The sequence below is a fragment of the Lithobates pipiens genome, unplaced genomic scaffold (genome assembly GCF_037356315.1).
Source record: "Lithobates pipiens isolate NorthernLeopardFrog02 unplaced genomic scaffold, aLitPip1_a1.2 Scaffold_1, whole genome shotgun sequence".
In the NCBI taxonomy this organism is placed as follows: Eukaryota; Metazoa; Chordata; class Amphibia; order Anura; family Ranidae; genus Lithobates; species Lithobates pipiens.
Genome location: NW_027507685.1, coordinates 96,378,729 through 96,397,342, shown reverse-complemented (window position 1 = coordinate 96,397,342; position 18,614 = coordinate 96,378,729). Strand labels below are relative to the sequence as shown.

The following is an 18,614-nucleotide window of genomic DNA, read 5'->3' as shown; positions in this document are numbered from 1 at the left end:
CCGGTGAGCTCAGCAACACCAAAAGACCCGGAAGACCACGGAAAACAACTGTGGTGGATGACTGAAGAATTATTTCCCTGGTGAAGAAAACACCCTTCACAACAGTTGGCCAGATCAAGAACACTCTCCAGGAGGTAGGTGTATGTGTGCCAAAGTCATCAATCAAGAGAAGACTTCACCAGAGTGAATACAGAGGGTTCACCACAAGATGTAAACCATTGGTGAGCCTCAAAAACAGGAAGGTCAGATTAGAGTTTGCCAAACAACATCTAAAAAAGCCTTCATAGTTCTGGAACAACATCCTATGGACAGATGAGACCAAGATCAACTTGTACCAGAGTGCTGGGAAGAGAAGAGCATGGATAAGGAAAGGAACTGCTCATGATCCAAAGCATACCACCTCATCAGTGAAGCATGGTGGTGGTAGTGTCATGGCGTGGGCATGTATGGCTGCCAATGGAACTGATTCTCTTGTATCTATTGATGATGTGACTGCTGATAAAAGCAGCAGGATGAATTCTGAAGTGTGTCGGGCAATATTATCTGCTCATATTCAGCAAAATGCTTCAGAACGCATTGGACGGCGCTTCACAGTGCAGATAGACAATGACCCAAAGCATACTGCGAAAGCAACCAAAGGAGTTTTTTCAAGGGAAAGAAGTGGAATGTTATGCAATGGCCAAGTCAATCACATGACCTGAATCTAATTGAGCATGCATTGCACTTGCTGAAGACAAAACTGAAGGGAAAATGCCCCAAGAACATGCATGGATCTGAAGACAGTTGCAGTAGAGGCCTGGCAGAGCATCACCAGGGATGAAACCCAGCGTCTGGTGATGTCTATGCGTTACGGACTTCAGGCTGTAATTGACTGCAAAGGATTTGCAAACAAGTATTAAAAAGTGAAAGTTTGATGGATGATTGTTAATCTGTCCCATTACTTTTGGTCCCTTAAAAAGCAGGAGGCACATTTACAAACCGTTGTAATTCCTACACCGTTGACCTGATTTGGATGTAAATACCCTCAAATTAAAGCTGAAAGTCTGCAGTTAAAGCACATCATATTCACAACCTTTCCTCATAACTAATATCCTCCAGACCCTTTATTAGCTTTGTTGCCCTTCTTTGTACTCGCTCCATTTCCAGTACATCCTTCCTGAGGACTGGAGTATAGATTGCATTCATATTTTTGCCACCCAGATGCATTAATTTACATATCCTGGTCCCTTAAAGCAGATTACATAGTACAGCGCTTGTGCTATGTAACCTGCCCCCCTCTAAACTGTAAAAACAAAACAAACAAAAAATAAACCTACCACTTCCTCTATTGCCTCTCTAATCAGACCACAATAACCAGGGCAGCTCCGCCCTGATCACTGTGGTCAAAGTGCCTCCCTCAGTGATAGGCTGCCATCCCCTCTGCTCGCCTCGCCGCTATTATTAATAAATAAATAAATAAATAAATAAATAAACCTATTATTGTCACTGCCAGCCCCTCTATCAGAGGCTGGCATAGTACACCATATTAAGCATTTTTTTTAAAGAGTGGTGTAAATACTGATTTTTAGCTGTCTTCAGGCCGGTCACTCGCTGCCGCTATACAGCTATAAGATGGGGATTCTGTGGAGGAGAGGAGCGGTCACGTGATCTCCCTCCCCCTCCGGCTGACGTCAGAGGGAGGTCACGGCCCCTCCTGCAGAGGCCATCCGCCGGAGCTGGAAAGCGTCCACGAGTCACGTGACCGGCCTGACGACAGCTAAAAATTGGTATTTACAGTACTCGTTTTAAAAAATGCTTAACACAGTGTGCTATGCCAGCCTCTAATAGAGGGGCTGGCATAGACTTTTACAAATGGATTCACAAACCCTTTAGCGTAAATGTAAACCTTCACACTGTAAAACAACACTTTCAGTTTAAAAAATAAATGATAGGTAAAACATTTTTGTATAGATAAAAAACATTATAAATACCTATTTTTCCCCTTTTTTATAAGTGATCACATTCCCTCTGTTCAAGGGGCGGCCCGTCCATCAAGGGGTGCCGCCCCCCGTCCATCACCGCCTCCAATATCCATGTGTCCGGCCCCTCTTAGGACACCAGCATGGGGATTCCAATGCGGAGGGGCTGTTTTTTTGAAGCACCGAGCACCAGAGGCTGTAACAGGCTTCAATATAGGGTGGGCTCGGGTCGCAGGGAGTGCGCTCCGAGCCCACCCAGGTGTGTTACAACAGCCAATCAATATTCGCTGTTGTAATACTGATCCTCCTCCCGGTCAATCAGGAAGCTGGTTTTGACACCATTCACCCAGTTGGCTGAAAGGACAGGCGATCCTATTGGATGCCTAGGAGGAAGAGGGAGGAGTCGCACAGCGGAACCTGCTGTGATGTAGAGAGGACACAGGAGCCGCTGCCCACCACCCATAGGAGCCCGAAACTCGCCGCCCATAGGAGCCTGCAACCCGCCCATAGGAGCTCACAACCCGCTGCCCGCAGGAGCCCGCAACCCACCACCCGTAGGAGCCCGCAACCCGCCCATAGGATGCTCGCAACCTGCCGCCCGTAGGAGCCTGCAACCCGCCCATAGGAGCCCAAAACGTAGCCGCTGCCCGCCACTCATAGGAGCCCTTCCGCCTGCAACCAATAGGGTAAGTGCCAGGGTGGGGGGATGCCGCCAATCGACCAACCAACACCAGCCACCACTGCTCTGTTCTCAACTGCACACAGAGGTGGTGGAGGAGAAACAGCAGCTCACTGATCTTCACAGTAAACAGCTGTGCACGAGGAGGGGGGTGTTGGCACAAGTTTAATCATTGGGGAGCGGGCTGAGTTTTCAGTAGGGATGCACCGATACCACTTTTTTAGCAATGATTACGAGTACCGATATTTTTTTTGTAAGTACTCACCGATACCAATTACTGATACCTATTGCCAACATTTAGGCAGATCAAGATGAGGAGGAGCAGGGAGGGGAGTCTCTGTCATCTATCAGTGTGCTGTGTAATATTAGACCAAATGATGAAGAAACACAGCATTCCCAACACTCAGCACTGTTGACCTCACAACTATGAGGACCATGCTGTCATCCTATGTCCTCCTCCTCTAATCCCGTTGACAACTGAGCAAGAAGGTATCGGTTTTAAGTATCAGTGCATTGTCATGAGTTACCGATACTTATGTAAATGCCTGGTATCGGCACCGATATCGGTATCGGTGCAACCCTAGTTTTCAGCACAGCCAGAAAACACGCCACGCTGTGCTGTCATGCCTAGTGTGGTGAGTTTTGAATAAGAAAGCAGAGGGAATGGCAGGAACACCAGGGTTTTCATACCAAGGAAACAATACAAAGAGAACTGGAGACTTTTTTATTAATACTTAAAGTATCTCACAAAAGTGAGTACACCCCTCACATTTGTAAATATTTTATTATATATTTTAATGTGATAAACACTGAAGAAATGACACTTGTCTACAATGTAAAGTAGTGTAGTGTACAGCTTGTATAACAGTGTAAATTTGCTGTCCCCTCAAAATAGCTCAACACACAGCCATTAATGTCTAAACCGCTGGCAACAAAAGTGAGTACACCCTTAAGTAAAAATGTCCAAATTGGGCCCAGTTAGCTATTTTCCCTCCCCGGTGTTATGTGACTCGTTAGTGTTACAAGGTCTCAGGTGTGAATGAGGAGCAGGTGTGTTAAATTTGGTGTTATCGCTCTCACTCTCTCATACTGGTCACTGTAAGTTCAACATGGCACTTTATGGCAAAGAACTCTCTGAGGATCTGAAAAAAAAAATTGTTGCTCTACATAAAGATGGCCTAGGCTATGTGGCCAAGACCATACAGCGGTTTAACAAGACAGGTTCCACTCAGAACAGACCTTGCTATGGTCCAACAAAGAAGTTGAGTGCACGTGCTCAGCGTCATATCCAGAGATTGTCTTTGGGGAAATAGACGTATGAGTGCTGCCAGCATTGCTGCAGAGGTTGTAGGGATGGAGGGTCAGCCTGTCAGTGCTCAGACCATACGCCACACACTGCATCAAATTGGTCTGCATGGCTGTCATCCCAGAAGGAAGCCTCTCTGCACAAGAAAACCTGCAAACAGTTTGCTGAAGACAAGCAGACTAATGTCCCGTACACACATCCAGAAATTCAGACAGCAAAAGACCGATGAGAGCTTTTGGACGGAAAATGTGATCGTGTGTATGCTCCATCGGACATTTGCTGGCCGAATTTCGGCCAGCAACAGATTGAGAGCATGTTCTCAATTTTTCGGTCGGAAAAAGGTTGTATCCAAAAATGCGTTCGTGTGTATGCAATTCCGACTCACGCATGCTCAGATTCAACTACGAGACGGAAGCTATTGGCTACTGAACTTCCTTTTTCTAGTCCCATTGTACATTGCCGCGTTCCTGACAGTCAGAAATTTGGTGTGGCCGTGTTTATGCAAGACAGCTTGAGCGAAATCCCATTGGAATTCCATTGGGAAAACCATTAGAGCTTTTTCCAAACAAAATTATGATCGTGTGTACACGGCATAAAGACATGGATTAACTGGAACCAAGAGAGTATTTGGTTCAGATGGTGACAAGCGTATGTGGCGCCAACCAGGTGAGTACAAAGACAAGTGTGTCTTGTCTACAGTCAAGCATGGTGGTGGGAGTGTCATGGTCTGGGGCTGCATGAGTGCTGCCGGCATTGGGGAGCTACAGTTCATTGAGGGAACCATGAATGCCAACATGTACTGTGACATACTAAAGCAGAGCACGATCCCCTCCTTTCGGAGACTGGGCCGCAGGGCAGTATTCCAACATAAAGACCCCCAAACACACCTCCAAGATGACCACTGCCTTGCTAAAGACGCTGAGGGTAAAGGTGATGGACTGTCCAAGCATGTCTCCAGACCTAAACCCTATTGAGCATCTGTGGGGCATCCTCAAATGGAAGGTGTAGGAGCTCAAGGTCTCTAACATCCACCAGCTCTGTGATGTCATCATGGAGGAGTGGAAGAGGACTCCAGTGGCAACCTGCGAAGCTCTGGTGACCTCCATGCCCAAGAGGGTTAAGGCAGTGCTGGGAAATAATGGTGGCCACACAAAATATTGACACTTTGGACCCAATTTGGACATTTTCACTTAGGGGTGTACTGACTTTTGTTGCCAGCGGTTTAGACATTAATGGCTGTGTGTTGAGTTATTTTGAGGGGGCAGCAAATTTACACTGTTATACAAGCTGCACACTCACTACTTTACCCACGTCCTGACCGGCACGGCGATGTACAGTGGTGTGAAAAAGTGTTTGCCCCCTTCCTCATTTCCTGTTCCTTTGCATGTTTGTCACACTTAAGTGTTTCGGAACATCAAACCAATTTAAACAATAGTCAAGGACAACACAAGTAAACACAAAATGCAATTTGTAAATGAAGGTGTTTATTATTAAAGGTGAAAAAAAATCCAAACCATCATGGCCCTGTGTGAAAAAGTGATTGCCCCCCCCTTGTTAAAACATACTATAACTGTGGTTGTCCACACCTGAGTTCAATTTCTCTAGCCACACCCAGGCCTGATTATTGCCACACCTGTTCACAATCAAGGCATCACTTAAATAGGAGCTGCTTGACACAGTAAGGTCCACCAGAAGATCCTTAAGGCTAGGTTCACACTATAGCGATGCGGGAACGCCGCAAATCCGTGGCGTTTTCCCGCATCGCATACCTCCCGCCGGCAGTTCACACTGCCCTATGCGGACGGCTGGGAGTGTCAATGATATGTTAATGACACCCCCAGATCCGTCCGCATATCGCAGTGCGATCTGCACACTCGCACAGGAATCGGATCGCATGGTGTGAACACCCATGCGATCCGATTCTGCTGCGGACCAAAAAAAGGGTCCCGTGCGAGTTTGCTGCGGGAGCGATGCGAATTCAGCCATACTATCTGTATGGCTGAACTCGCATCGCTACGGAGATCGGATGTGATTTGCACTGCAGTGCGGTGCGAATCACATCCGGATCTCCCCCCGCAGCAGTGTGAACCCAGCCTAAAAGCTACACATCATGCCGAGACCCATAGAAATTCAGGAACAATTGAGAAAGAAAGTAATTGAGATCTATCAGTCTGGAAAGGGTTATAAAGCCATTTCCAAAGCTTTGGGAATCCAGCGAACCACAGTGAGAGCCATTATCCACAAATGGCGAAGACATGGAACAGTGGTGAACCTTCCCAGGAGTGGCCGGCCGCCCAAAATTACCCCAAGAGCGCAGCGACGACTCATCCAAGAGGTCACAAAAGACCCCACAACAACGTCCAAGGAACTGCAGGCCTCACTTGCCTCAGTTAAGGTCAGCGTTCATGCCTCCACCATCAGGAAAAGACTGGGCAAAAATGGCCTGCATGGCAGAGTTCCAAGGAGAAAACCACTGCTGAGCAAAAAGAACATCAAAGCTCGTCTCAATTTCTCCACAACACATCTTGATGATCCCCAAGCCTTTTGGGACAACATTCTGTGGACCGATGAGACAAAAGTGGAACTCTTTGGAAGGTGTGTGTCCAAGTATATCTGGCGTAGAAGGAACACTGCATTTCATAAAAAGAACATTATACCAACAGTAAAATATGGTGGTGGTAGTGTGATGGTCTGGGGCTGTTTTGCTGCTTCAGGACCTGGAAGACTTGCCGTGATAAAAGGAACTATGAATTCTGCTGTCTACCAAGAGATGCTGAAGGAGAATGTCCGACCATCTGTTCGTGTACTCAAGCTGAAACGAACTTGGGTTCTGCAGCAGGACAATGATCCTAAACACACCAGCAAGTCCACCACCGAATGGCTGAAGAAAAACAAAATGAAGACTTTGGAGTGGCCTAGCCAAAGTCCTGACCTGAATCCTATTGAGATGTTGTGGTATGACCTTAAAAAGGCCGTTCATGCTCGAAAACCCTCTAATGTAACTGAATTAGGACAATTCTGCAAAGATGAGTGGGCCAAAATTCCTCCAGGACGCTGTAAAAGCCTCATTGCACGTTATCGCAAACGCTTGGTTGCAGTTGTTGCTGCTAAGGGTGGCCCAACCAGTTATTAGGTTTAGGGGGCAATCACTTTTTCACACAGGGCCATGATGGTTTGGATTTTTTTTCACCTTTAATAATAAACACCTTCATTTACAAATTGCATTTTGTGTTTACTTGTGTTGTCCTTGACTATTGTTTAAATTGGTTTGATGTTCCGAAACACTTAAGTGTGACAAACATGCAAAGGAACAGGAAATGAGGAAGGGGGCAAACACTTTTTAACACCACTGTATGTCAGCAGAATGGCACGGGCAGGCATATTGGCGTACAGGTACGTCCAATTTTAAATGCCGCCCTGCCATCGTGAGTGCGCCGCCGACCGCGCGCTCACGTGCCGGTCGGGATCCCCGTGAGTCCGGTCGCGGGTCCCGTGGACTCGATCGCCGCGGGCATACCCGCGATCGTCTCACGGGGTGGCTGAACTGGGAGATGCCGTTGTAAACAGCATCTCCTCATTCTGTCTAGCAACAAATGACGCTGATCTTTGCTCCATGTGACTGGAGCAGAGATCAATGTTCACTAAAAGAAAGCCCAGCCCCCCACAGTTAGTAACACACCCCTAGGAACACTTAACCCCTACACTGCCACCCACTGGTTAACCCCTTCACTGCCAGTGTCATTTACACAGGAATCACTGCATTTGTATAGCAGTGATTGCTGTATAAATGACAATGGTCCCAAAAATGTGTCAAAAATGTCCGATGTGTCGGCCATAATGTCGCAGTCACAATAAAAACCGCTGATCGCCGCCATTACTAGTAAAAAAAAAAATTATTAATACAAATGTCATAAAACTATCCCCTATTTTGTAAACGCTATAACTTTTGCACAAACCAATAAATAATCGCTTATTGTGATTTTTTTTAACAAAAATATGTAGAAAAATACGTAATGGCCTAAACTGAGGGAAAAAAATGTTTTTTTTATATATATATATTTTTGGGGGATATTTATTATAACAAAAAGTAAAAAAAATTGTTTTTTTCAAAATTGTCGCTCTATTTTTGTTTATAGCGCAAAAAATAAAAACCGCAGGGGTGATCAAATACCACCAAAAGAAAGCTCTATTTGTGGGAAAAAAAGGACGTCAATTTGATTTGGGAGCCACATCGCATGACCGCGCAATTGTCAGTTAAAGCGATGCAGTGCCGAATCGCAAAAAGTGGTCCAGCAAAATGGTCCGGGGCTGAAGTGGTTACATTGTAGACAAGTGTAATTTCTTCCGTGTTATCACATGAAAAGATAGAAGAAAAGATTTACAAAAATGTGAGGGGTGTACTTACTTTTGTGAGATACTGTATATAGTACATCAAGCACATATCAGGAATATGAAATGTTGGGTTTACCTATTCTTTGAGAGACTTGTACATATATTTTTTTTCATTTTAATTGGCGGCACTTATAGGAGATTGGCTGCATCGGAGACCAAAAGTGTAAGATACATTTTTCTGGGACCATCAGTAGTTGTCAGCTTATAAAAATGGTAAATTGGTGAGATGTTCATTGCTATAAGCCAATCGCATTCTAGCAAAAATCCTGTTTTTTTTTTCATTTCTCTGGTACATGATTGGATATTGGATGTGTACAGGTTCGCTTTATTTATAATCATTCATTTTGCAAAGTGAATAGACATTTTGGAAAGTGGCCATTCACTTTGATAAGTGAACATTCTCCACTCTATTAGTAAATCAACCCTACAGTATTAAAAAAAATATATATATATATATAGCGCGAGAGAGAGAGGCATCTATTTATTTAAAAAACAATAAACTAGTAAGAGCCCGTTCACACAGGGGCAACTCAGGGTCCAACTTCAGGTCGCCTCAAGTCGCACTACATGTAAAAATCAATGTAAGTGAATGAGAGCCGTCTTAATGCACACTACTGAAGTCGCTCCGACTTTAGAAAAGTCTATCCGACCTCTAGGCGACTGGTACCCATTGATTTCAATGGAAGTCGCCTCCAAGTCGGGTCTCCATCTATATTGAGGCAACTCTCACAGAATAATCAGCTCTCGAGAGGGAACTCCACGTCAATTTTATTTAAAAAATCTGGCCTGGGTTCCCCCTCCGGGAGCATACCAGGCCCTTAGTTCTGGTATGGATTTTAAGGAGAACCCCCTATGCCGAAAAAACGGCGTGGGGGTCCCCCCAAGGTCCATGCCAGACCCTTATCCGAGCACGAAGCCTGGCCAGTCAGGAAGGGGTGGGGACCAACGAGCACCCCTCCCCCCTGCACCGTACCAGGCCGCGTGCCCTCAACATGGGGGGTTTGGTGCTTTGGGGAAGGAGGGCGCTCTGTGGCCCCCCACCCCAAAGCACCTTGTCCCCCATGTTGATGAGGACAAGGGCCTCTTCCCAAGGGCAGGGGGCTTATCGGAATCCGGGAGCCCCCTTTAATAAGGGGGCCCCCAGATCCCGGCCCCCCACCCTATGTGAATGTGTAAGTTTTAAACACAAATTTTAAACATAATTTATTAATCAGCTCCGGGGGTCTTCTTGCGACATCGGGGGGGGGGTCTTCTTCCGACTTCTCCGCTCTGTTCAGCCTCTTCTTCCGGTGTCTGGCCTCTTCTCCCGCTCTCTGGCGTCTTCTCTCGGGGCTCCTCCGCTGTCTTCTTGGAGCTATTTTACTAGCGGAGGAGCCCGGTCTCTTCCATCCTCTGTCCTTCTTCCTTCTTCCCTCTCCCTTGTCACACGGTGACCCCGTCCTTTTATGACGTCACAGTCCCAGCATGCCCTGGAACGTGATGTCATAAAGGGGAGGGGTCACCGTGTGACATCACCGATGACCATGCCCTGTACCTATATAAGTCGCTGCGCATGTCGCACAAGCCATTACAGCGGAAGACAGCGCCGTGTCAACATCGGAAGAAGAAAGAAGAGGGAAGAAGGAAGAAGGACAGAGGATGGAGGAGACCAGGCTCCTCCTCTAGTAAAAGAGCTCCAAGAAGACAGCGGAGGAGCCCGGGAGAAGACGCCGGAGAGAGAGGGAGAAGAGGCCGAACAGAGTGGAGAAGTCGGAAGAAGACCCCCCCGATGTCGGAAGAAGACCCCCGGAGCTGATTAATAAATTACTTTTAAAACTTGTGTTATGTTTTTTATTGACACTTTTTCCCCAGGTGAATGGGTAGGGGTACGAAGTACCCCTCATTCATATAGGGTGGGGGGCCGGGATCTGGGGGCCCCCTTATTAAAGGGGGCTCCCGGATTCTGATAAGCCCTCCGCCCGCAGACCCCGACAACCAATGGCCAGGGTTGTCGGGAAAAGCAGTGCGCCTCCCTTCCCCAAAGCACCAACCCCCCCATGTTGAGGGCACTTGGCCTGGTACGGTCCGGGGGGGCGCTCGCTCATCCCCACCCCCCTCCTGACTGGCCAGGCTTCGTGCTTGGATAAGGGTCTGGTATGGACTTTGGGGAGGACCCCCACAATGTTTTTTCATCGTAGGGGGGTTCCCCTTAAAATCCATACCAGACCTAAGGGAACCCATGCCGTTTATTTTTTATTTTTTATTTGGCGTGGAGTTCCCCCTTGAGAGCTCATTCTCTGCCACGGCCAAAGTCACCTGGCCTGGGGCAACTTAAAGTCGTGTTGTAAGTCGCCCCAAGTTGTGTTGACAAGTCGTGTCCACGTTGCCTACAAAAGTCGCATTGGAAGTCGTGTTGCCCCTGTGTGAGCCGGCTCTAACGGAACAGTCTCTGTTCCGTTAGTAAATCAACCCTACAGTATTAAAAAAAAAAAGATATATATCTATCTATATAGATATATATATATATATATAGACACACACTGTATATACTGTATATGTCTATTTATAAAAATAATTGCTGTGCAAATGCTTTAGCATTCACACAGCAGTTTCAAATAATCCCTGTAATGTGTCTAATATGTTTGTTTCCTATGATCATCAGCACCATCTAGTGCCCGTAACGTGGCATTTTCCTGAAATACTACAATCAGAAAAACACCACATGGTGGCCACAAGATGGAGTTGATGCAGCCATGTACATATAACAATAGCTCCTCACCCTCATATGTACCATTTGATAGCTCCCCACCCCCATATGCAGCCATGTACATACAACTATAGCCCCTCCCCCTCATATATACCAATTGACAACCCCCCACCCCCATGTACAGCCATTTACATACAACAGTAGCCCCTCCCCCAAATATGTCACATTTGATAACCCCCCAAAAGCAGCCATGTACATACAATAATAGCCCCTCCCCCTCATATGTACCCATTGACACCTCCCCATCCCCATATGCAGTCATATACATACGACAATAGCTCCTCCCCCTAATATGTACCAGTTGCCACCCCCCTATACACAGTGATATACATACAATAATAGCCCCTCCCCCTCATATATACCAGTTGACCCCCCCCCCCCCCATATGCAGCCATGTATATACTCCAGTTCCTCACGTCTTTTTTAAAATTTTAAGGAAGCCCCCCATCAACAGCCATGTATACCCTTTCCAGCTCAAATGCAGCCATTTATACACATGGGCAGCCCCCGTCCTCATTTGTAGTTTTATACATACATATATATATATATATATATATATATATATATATATATATATATATATATATATATATATATATATATATATATATATATATATATATATATATATAATATATAGATAGATAGATATATAAATATATATATTCTAATGGAGCACCCCCACCCCACTCATAAAAACCTTAGACCAGCACCCCCCCCCCCCCTCCCCCCATATATGCAGCCATATATACATTAAGCACCAGCAGACCCATCTTCATATGCAGTATATGTATAAAATCTAGAAGCCCCATATCCAGCCATATATACACACCAGGACCCTCCTATGCAACCATACACATCTGCCTCCTCATATCCAGCCAGTGCCACCACCTCCCCAATGTTTGCCAGGCTGTATCTCGGCAGTGATGGAGTAGGGTTTTGCCGAATTGGTGGAGACAGGCCTGAGATCAGTGCAGTGGCCAAGAAGTTCTCCTAAGAAGCAGAACACCATTGATTAAGGTCAACTTATTAAAACAATAATGGATCAGGGGCTCTGGGCAGGTACCAACCTGACACAGCTATATTAGTACGCTTCAGGGATCTTTTCCCATTCCCACCCCTCCCTCCTCCACAGCCATAAACATGCATGCCCAGGCAATCTCAATGTGCAAATTTATGGCAACAGCTCTTTCATCAGTTGGGTCACGTCTGCACATCTGAATGTCCTCTGCTGCTTATGGCCACCTTAAGGGCCACCCTGTTGCAGGCATAGATTCTTGTTGCTTTAAACACTGTTGCATGCAACAGCAGTTTGCCCCGGCAAGCGATGCGCGAATGTTGTCCTCAGACCACCGAGCCGTGGTCATGGTCCTAGTCTTGTTGTCTGGGTGGGTTCTAAGCCTTCATTTTAAAGAAAGGCCAACTGTATGCATACAGAATGATATTGAGGATACAGCATGATAAAGCTGTGACACCCACACAATGAAGGCCAGACATAAACACAGACAAAGACACTGCAATAAATAAAGGAGAAGGAAAAAAGTGGCATCACATACAGCCTGCACCCTAGGAACTCTCCAAGATAATAATTGCCTTCTGGTGTCAATTGTAACAAGTGTGAGGGAAGGAGAAAAATAGGGAGAAAGAAAGAGGAGAAGAAGAGAAAGAGAGATTTATATGTAGAAATTATAAATATATATTTTTTTAAATAAAAAATAAATATATATATATTTGTATTATTATATATATTCAAATCTTTCTCTTTCTCCGTTCTTCTCTTATATAGATAGATAGATAGATAGATAGATAGATAGATAGATAGATATAAAATCTGAAAAAAGGAGAAAGAGAAAGATTTAAATATATATAATGATATATATATATAAAAGGAGATATAGAAAAAGAAGAGAGATATGTATATGTAATATAGATATATAATAATTGAATATATATATATATATATATATATAAATAATATCTATATATATATATATATATATATATATATATATATATATATATATATATATATATATATATATATTAGAGAGCAGAAATATGATAGAAAAAATAAGATGTATATATAATCACACTGTTTTAATGTAACATGTATCATCAGCCTTTATATACCTTGTTCCGTTGATCCTTTTTGATGACCGCTTTTTTTTTTTTTTGCCTTGCGAACACTGTCCACGGTGGCGCCCCTTTAATCTCGGGTCTGTCAATCTACTCTATCTCCCATTTGAACGGCATCCAAATCTACAATTGCCCAGCGATCTTCCCGGCAGCGTTTCGCATCCCCGGCTCCGTAGAGAATCCCATCGATTTGCAGAGGTGACGACCCATGGGCTCCCCTGGCTGCTCCCAATTTCGTAAACGCTTTAGTTCCTCTCGTTTTCCTGTATCCTGCTACATGACAGTCCTGGCAGGTGATGTTGCATGAAACGATGGCGTATCAACGCTTTTAAAAGGCAGAAGTAGACCCAGATTTGACGTTGTCTTTAAAAAAAAAAAAATGCGATCCCACCTTCTTCCCGGTGGGTTTTTCACAACGGTTGAAATGTAGCGATGTATCGGTGTAAAGCTCGCAATTGGTTTATGTGTTACGGCCTTGATTTATTTTTATTTTTTGTGTGCTGTCAGAGTGCCTTTTTCATATGCGGGAGGGAGAGTTGGCTGACATCAGTCGGTGAATGAGGGAACCCCCCTCCTCCTCCCTCCCCTCCTCCTTTTTCTTGCCCATCACACCTCCCTTTCCATTCCCATTATTTCAAATATTTAGTACCGCGTTTCACTTCACTATTGGAGCACATTAAACGCTTAGATAAATCCCTTTAATCGCACCATGTGACCCCCCGCCCCCCTTTTCCATATTATATACAAAGTATCAAAAAGAAACCATTTATCACTTACAGTGAATTTTCCCTTCCTGGAGAACAGAGTAATAAATTGTTACAATGTTAACAAAAAACTGTCAGGTTACCGTACTAAAGGTGTGGAGGATGCTGGGGATGTGATCTTTCATTATGCGGTGCATGTAGCATGAAATGAGCCACTTGTTCTTCTGATCCTTAAAGCAGGCTCAGCGTATGAGGAACATCCTCGCCTTATATGATGATATTATATTTTACATGACCTGCGTGTGATGAGAAATTGTGTTCATGGCTTTCCTTGGACCATTTTCTATGGAGGAAGGCATCCCAGGTATCCTTTTAGACGTGCATGATTCGCTATTATCTCAAATGCCCACTAAGTGGCGATGCAAAGCTGCCCATCAGTTGCTCAGTTTAACCACCTCAATACAGTGCACTTACACCCCCTTCCTGACCAGACCAATTTCCAGCTTTCAGCGCTCTCATAGTTTGAATGACAATTACTCAGGCATGCAACCCTGTACCCATATGAAACCTGTGTAATTTTTTCCACACAAATAGAGCTTTCTTTTAGTGGTATTTAATCACTAGTGGTTTTTTTTAATTGTTTGTGCTATAAATAAAATAAAACGTAAATTATGTGAAAAAAATGCCCTTTTCTTTGTTTCTGTCATAAATTTTTGCTAATTAGTAATTTTTCTTTATACATTTTGGCCAAAATTTATAGTGCTACATATCCTTGGTAAAAATAACCCACATTAGTGTATATTATTTGGTATTCGTGAAAGTTATAGAGTCTACAAACTATGGTGCCAATCACTGAAAATTGATCACTTCTGATCAGGCCCTCAGTACATCAGGTGTATCTCATTTCTTGAGACACTAACAAGTCAGGAAAGTACAAATACCCCCCAAATGACCCCTTTTTAGAAAGTAGACATTCCAAGGTATTAAAGCGGGATTCCACCCTAAAGTGGAACCTCCGCTGATCGGATCCCTCCCCCCCTCCGGTGTCACAATTGACACCTTTCAGGGGGAGGGGGGTGGAGATACCTGTCAAAGACAGGTATTTACACCCACTTCCGGGCATAGACTCCTGTGGGAGTCTACGCCATTTCCTGCCCTGCCTCGCTGTCTGCTGGGACACACACGGGTCCCAGTGACAGCGCGGAGATTTCCTATTGCGCGGCGCGACTCGCGCATGCGCAGTAGGGAACCGGGAAGTGAAGCCGATTCGCTTCACTTCCTGATTCCCTCACCTAGAATGGTGGCGGCAGCAGCCGAGAGACGAGCGATCGATCGGCCTCAGCTGCCAGCATCGCTGGAACCCGGGCCAGGTGAGTGTCCATTTATTAAAAGTCAGCAGCTGTAGTATTTATAGCTGCTGGCTTTTAATATTTTTTTTTTTTTGGTGGAATCCCTCTTTAAGTAAGTAGCATGGTGAGTTTTTTTTAAGTTGTAATTTTTTCTCACAATTCTTTGCAAAATGAAGATTTTTTTTTATTATTATTTTTTTTTACAAAATTGTCATATTATCAGGTTATTTCTCACACACAGCATATGCATACAACAAATTACACCCCAAAATACATTCTGCTACTCTTCCCGAGTATGTCGATACCACATGTGTGAGACTTTTACACAGCCTGGCCACATACAGAGCACCAACATTGATGTAGTACCTTCAGACGTTCTACGAGCAAAAATGACGCATTTCATTTCTCAACCACCTATTACACTTTTGAAGGCCCTGGAGTACCAGGAAAATGGAATTTCCCATAAAATTACCCCATTTTGGAAAGCAAACACCCCAACGTATAATCTGTGAGGCATAATGAGTCTTTTGAACGGTTAATTTTTTTCCAGAAGTTTTTGGAAAATGTGGAAAAAAATGAAAACACATTTTTTTTTTACACAAAGTTGTCAATTTATAAGATATTTCTAACACATAGCATATATATAGCAAAAATTACACCCCAAAACGCATTTTGCTACTCCTCCCGAGTATGGCGATACCACATGTGTAGGACTTTTACACAGCCTGGTCACATAGAGAGGCTGAACATTGATGTAGTACCTTCAGGCGTTCTAGGAGCATAAATGACATTCCTACCTATCACAGTTTTGAAGGTCCTGGAGCAGCAGGACAGTGCAATTACCCACAAAATGACCCAATTTTGGAAAGCAAACACCCCAACGTATATTTTATGAGGCATGGGCTGCAAATAGGTACTTGGGTACTCTGATGGGCTGCAAATAGGTACTTTGGTACTCTGATGGGCTGGTGACAGGTACTTGAGTACTCAGATGGTCGGGTGACGGATACTTGAGTACTCTGATGGCCTGGTGACAGGTACTCGGGTACTCTGATGGCCTGGTGACAGGTACTCAGCTACTCTGATGGCCTGGTGACAGGTACTCGGGTACTCTGATGGCCTGGTGATAGGTTCTCTGATGGCCTGGTGACTGGCATTTTGGTACTCTGAAGGGCGGTGATAGGTACTCAGGTACTCATATGGACTGTGACAGGTACTCGGGTACTCAGATGAACTGTAACAGGTACTCAGGTACTCAGATGAACTGTGACAGGTACTCAGATGAACTGTAACAGGTACTTGGGTACTCAGATGGACTGGGACAGGTACTCAGATGAACTGTGACAGGTACTTGAGTACTCAGATGGGCTGGGACAGTTACTCGGGTACTCAGATGGGCTGTGACTGGTACTTGGGTACTCAGATGGGCTGTGACAGGTACTCGGGCACTCAGATGGGCTGTGACAGGTACTCGGGTACTCTGATGGGCTGTGACAGGTACTCGGGTACTCTGATGGGCTGTGACAGGTACTCGGGTACTCTGATGAGCCGTGACAGGTACTCGGGTACTCTGATGGGCCGTGACAGGTACTCGGGTACTCTGATGGACCGTGACAGGTAGTCGAGTACTCTGATGGACCGTGACAGGTACTCAATTGGCGTTTGAGGAGGAGAACACTGCAGCTGCTGACTTTTAATAAGGACACTTACCTGTCCAATGATCCCGTGATCTCGGCCGCCTCGAGGGCGCAGCTTTGTGAATGACCCAGAAGGCAACGGGCCACTCACCGAAGAGGAGGAAGGAGGCAGATTAGGAAGACTGCCTAGCAACAGCGTTTCAGGTAAGTGAAATAAATATATTTATTTTTTATTTATTTTTTTATTTGATTTTTTATTTTATTAATGCTTTTTTTATTTTTTTTGGGTGGCCCTTCACTTTGACCAGTGTGGGAAAAACATTTTTGATCCCCCTGCTGATTTTGTATGTTTGCCACTGACAAAGAAATGATCAGTCTATAATTTTTATGATCCGTTTTATTTTTACAGTGAGAGACAGAATAACAACCAATATCCAGAAAAACACATTTAAAAAAAGTTACATTTTAATGAGTGAATTAAGTATTTGATCCCCTATCAATCAATCTTGCTCACAGGTAGGGCTGGGGAAAAAATCGATTTGAATCTTGAATCAAGTTGAGAGGTCAAATCGATTAAAATTTTCAGAAAATCGATTTATTTTTATTTTTTTTTCACCAGGACCGGCGCTGACACCATGCTGGTCCTGAGGACCTGCGGGGAGGAGTTTTTAGATGAGGCAGCGGCTTCGGCCTTGTCCGCGAGGCTGGATGCCGCAGACTAGGCCAAAGCCGCGGCCTCGCCTAAAAACTCCTGCCCACAGCTCCTCAGGACCGGTGTCCATCAGAAAAAAAAACAGATCTGAATCGTGAATCAAAATTTTTTTTTTTTTAAACGCTGATTTTATTTGAGAAAATCACCCAGCTCTACTCACACATGTCTTCTACACAGGTAACGAGCTAAGATTAGGAGGACTCTCTTAACCTCCCTGGCGGTAAGATTATTTTGGATTTTAGGTGCTAAAAGCGGTACAATTATTTTGTATGAAAATTTGGCGTTTTATATTGTAGTCCTGTAATTCTTAGGAATAACTCTCTTAAATCTGTCCAAACCAGAGTCTAGCAGACATCCCGGGTATGATAAAGTTTGAAAAATGAAATCATAAATTATAATATAATAAATAATTATAAATAATTATAACAGATTATAATATAACAATAATAAAAATTATTCAATAATGTAATCAAATCAAAAACATTGACATTTGCTCAGTTGCAGAATTGTCACTGTCATTACTTTTCAGTATTTGATGACGGATCTCCCCACAAATCGCTATCCCTCAATTCGATTGTTTCCAATTTATTATCGCTGTTTTCTAGCTGGTCTAAAATCATTTATGATGTAAAGGGACAGTTTTGGTTGCTATGGACAATCTCCAGTTTCCAGGCATAAAGAACAGTTTTTATTATATAAAACTGCATGCAGGGCACTGGGCAGACCACTAGGGACAAAGGGGATGTGAAATAATTACATACAGCAATGTAATCTGTAAGATTACATTATACTGTATGTATACTGTGTGTTTCACTTTTTGAATTTGGCGCCGATCTCCGTCCCCGTGCGTCGCAACGCTCGCAGGGAATGGAGATCGGCTCAGTGATAGATCGAGCGAAACATGACTTGCTTGTACAGCGCGGGGACATCATTGGATCCGAAGGAGAAGGTAAGTAAACATCCTCCTGGATCCAGCGATGCAGTCCCGAGTCTGG

The 18,614-nt window shown here is 44.4% G+C and overlaps 1 protein-coding gene across 1 annotated transcript in view; it reads right to left on the bottom strand.

The window, feature by feature from the left end:
- Positions 1-13,769, bottom strand: part of LOC143952483 (gamma-aminobutyric acid receptor subunit alpha-3-like) — a 157,628-nt gene extending 143,859 nt beyond the window's left edge. The window contains exon 1 of the mRNA XM_077465203.1: positions 13,212-13,769. The gene's annotated coding sequence lies outside the window, so the exon portion shown is untranslated. The remainder of the gene's footprint in view (positions 1-13,211) is intronic.
- Positions 13,770-18,614: the final 4,845 nt, after the last annotated feature.